The following is a 3,787-nucleotide window of genomic DNA, read 5'->3' as shown; positions in this document are numbered from 1 at the left end:
ACCATCCGTATTGACAGGTAAAAGGAGTCGTCCTCAAAAAAGAAAAATCCCACCTGCTACTGTGGAGGAGTTGTCACTGCTATTGGATACTTTGCTGGAGCACAGTAAAGCTGTGGGTTGTGGGAATGACCCATAATGTTTTATATAAGGGTCTAGATTAATGCCTGAAGTGCACTGCCATGTAAATAATTTGCATTTACTGACTGAGTACCACTGTTCAAAAGTTCAATAAAGAAACAAACTAATTTTTGCCTCTTTTTTATTATAGAACATCACATCAGTTACAATGTAGAATCCATGTCATTTATAGTTTATAAAAGACAAAATGTTTACACAAAATCATGACAGCATTTACACGATATCACCCACTACTAACACTACTTAATTTACTATCAATTACTTCAATTTATCTTCTGAAAAATTACCGCTATTTATACAGCACAAGACTTAAGAATATTTAACAGGAGCAAGTTTCATTTTCCCCTGGTTTTACTACCACACTGTTCATCAAAACGGCAGCAAACCTTCACCATCTTATCCAGAAGGGTCACCTCTTCACCCTCACATGGAAGAAGTAATCTGATTGGCATGGTGGTATGTTTGAAGCAGGTCCCTTGTGTAGCGCTGGAACCCAGTCACGATGTTTCATCCATTTCATTGGCTGGTCTGCTGCAATAATGCCAAATAATTAGCAAGTCTATAAATAGCACGTAGTTCTACAAAATCACTCATTAGGATGTTTTTTTTTTTTCTAATTTGCTATGACCTCAGAGTGCATTGAAAAGAAAACTAATAGGCTATCTGGTCTTTAAGTGATGGCGTGACAAATCCTGCTTCCAGGCCTGAAGTAGTCTGCGTTTAATATGGGTTTTGTGTTGTTAACATGTTTAATGTTTTGTATTGTCTTCTATTTAATCTCAAAAAACTCCTAAAAACAGTAAGTGACCACTGTTGGCCTCCCACTGCTTCTATCACCACTAATCATTTGAAAGCTCAGTTTTTAAAACCTTACGATGTAGCTACAGCCCAGCCCATGCAGCAGTATATGAATGACTAATCCTATTCATCCTTGTGGATGGATTATCTCAGTTGTTCTCCTGGCTGAAGTTTGGTCCGTTTACAGCATCCTGCCATGCGATTACATTTGTTCCTGACCACCGAGAATCCTCACGATAACTTTTATCAAGTGGAAAAAGTTAGTGTTTATATTATGCTAACATAGCTGTGTCGCTAACGGTCACGTAGCACATCGTTTTACACCAGCTAGCCAAACTTCAGTACCCTACAAACGTCACTGCTGTTTAGTTTTCTGTCTTCATTTATGTTGGAAGTGATAGCAGAGCTGTACGTTTGACTTTGTTTCCAAAATCCCTCAGTTAGGACATGCTATATTGTATTTAGATGGAATCTAGCGAGCTAACTTCCTGCTAATTTCGTTTTCATGGATGCCTGGATGATAAACTCAATTGTTACACATGGTAGAGCAGAACGCTGATCATTTTATTACAGATGAAAGACTTTAGATAGTTTTTCAACACTCAGTGATGCCACAGTGATCGTGTGATTTATGGACCTGCAGGTGCTCTTGGGAGTTGGAGCCAAGACACGGCTAGTGATGTCAGACTTAAAAGACCGATAAAGAGTGATATGAACATATCTATAACTTACCGGAATGAAAATGTCTGGAGCACACCAACAGATATTTGGAGATGGAAGAGAACTGGATATCAGCTGGTCTCACAGCTGCTATCCAGACTAGACGCCTTCTTTTGGTAACATCCGATACATGAGCTGCCTCATGTTGCTTCCAGGTGGGGAAAGAATGAAAAGATAAACCATTTTCAACCTTATTCCCTTGCCGGTCGTGCGATCTAACTTTACAACCGACCGCACAGCAAGTACGAACCATAGCTGGTGTTATCCGTGTACTTTCGCTCCTCTTTCGCTAGCGCTTTGTTCGGCCCAGAAACATGGCGCCTCAACCAAAAATCCTGGCCACGCCCCCTCTCGTGACATCACTCTCGACTTCCAGTATTTCAGACAATCCCTTTCCGTCAAGGATTTTTAATTTGTTGCGGTTTTTTAATTTGTTGTGGATTTTTAATTTGTTGTGGTTTTTTAATTTGTTGTGGTTTTTTAATTTGTTGCGGATTTTTAATTTGTTGCGGTTTTTTAATTTGTTGCGGTTTTTTAATTTGTTGCGTTTTTTTAATTTGTTGTGGATTTTTAATTTGTTGCGGTTTTTTAATTTGTTGTGGATTTTTAATTTGTTGCGGTTTTTTAATTTGTTGTAGATTTTTAATTTGTTGCGGTTTTTTAATTTGTTGCGGATTTTTAATTTGTTGCCGTTTTTTAATTTGTTGCGCTTTGCACTTCCCAGCCACCGTAGTTTTGACCTGAGATCACATTAATAACAACAGAGTTTATTAACACAAAACCTTTCAAAGCAGACTTACCAAGAGCTTAGCATGTGAAAATAAATCTAAATCAGCTGGCATTAACAGTAAAAGCTCAGCAAGGGAATGGGAATGAAAGGAGGAAGTAGCTGTTGCACTGATTGATCTAATTTTGTGAAAATGTTCAGTTTGGTAAACTGACATTTGGGATTTTTATTTTTTATGAAACTAAATGAGCCCACTGCAAAAGAAGAATCGCACAGCTGACACTTTCCTGTGACAAAGCAGATCAATAGAAGCGTTGTAGTGTTGCCAGTGAATTTCAGCATTTACATCCATGCATCCATTTATCTATTCAGCTGTTATTTTACTTCATCATCAATTTTTAGTGCGAGTTAAGCACGAAACTCCATTTTTCATTACATTAAAAGCGTCTTATTCAGACTGCTGGTGAAGGAAGACGGGGGTAAGAAGGAATAAAAAAGGACAGACGGGAAATAAGAGGGACACATGGGGGTTACATTAAAAACAGAGATAGACATGTTAACATGTTTTAGAAGAAGTGAAAGGGAACACACAGAGGAAGAAGGATAAAGCAGAAAGGAAAGACATAGGGGAGATAAATTAAAAGAAGAGAGGAGAGAGGACACAAATTAATGAAGGGAAGAATAAGGACCACATCTAAAGACCAAGATAAAGAGGAAAACACAGTTGACAAAAAAGCATTTATGAAAAGCAGACAGCAGGATGGAAAATGGATGAAAGACAATGATGGGAAAATTGAGAAAATCATTTTATAAAGGAATAAAAAAGGAAAATGCAAAAAACTCCTATAAATGTCACTTTCTTTCTCTGTTATAAATCCATTGAGTCAGACGCTGTGGACTTAAGTCTGACTGAGAGCAAGGGGTGAAGTCACCGTTTTTAAATCTGGGTTCTCAAATAGTGCGTTCCTTCAGACCACCGCTGCAAGGAAAAGTGTGTGAGTGGATGTCAGAGGCTGAGTGATGGAAAATGACTCATATGGTGCCAGAATTTAACAGGTTTTTCCTTTCCGATCACACCTTGAAAACTGAAACGAGCTTCTGTCTGAAAGTTAATCTTCTTGCAGCGATTTCCTGGTATTCAGTTACTACACTATGACACATTGTTTCTGCCTCCATATATGCCACGATAAAAAGGCCACTGTTTCATTTTTTTTAACATGTAGCTTTCTCAGATTTAACTCTGCTGGATTTCCACAGTTTCGGAGTGTGTTTAAGGGAATCTTTGAGTTGAGGTCAGGACTCTGTGCAGGTCAGTCAAGTTCTTCCTTGGACCTTGCTTTGTACACTGGTGTGCAGCCATGTTTGAACAGGAAGAGGCCATCCTTAACCTAACTGTTCCCTAAA

General features: G+C 38.5%; 1 long non-coding RNA gene across 1 annotated transcript; it reads right to left on the bottom strand.

The window, feature by feature from the left end:
- Window positions 1-242: 242 nt before the first annotated feature.
- Window positions 243-2,706, bottom strand: LOC309691033. Its single transcript, XR_014271849.1, has 2 exons — window positions 1,669-2,706; window positions 243-669 (listed from the first exon to the last, which is right to left on the bottom strand). It is a non-coding gene; the product is annotated as an uncharacterized lncRNA (long non-coding RNA).
- Window positions 2,707-3,787: the final 1,081 nt, after the last annotated feature.

This window comes from Aulonocara stuartgranti (genome assembly GCF_965226115.1).
Source record: "Aulonocara stuartgranti genome assembly, chromosome: 16".
Taxonomy (NCBI): Eukaryota; Metazoa; Chordata; class Actinopteri; order Cichliformes; family Cichlidae; genus Aulonocara; species Aulonocara stuartgranti.
This window is presented reverse-complemented; position numbering and strand designations above follow the sequence as displayed.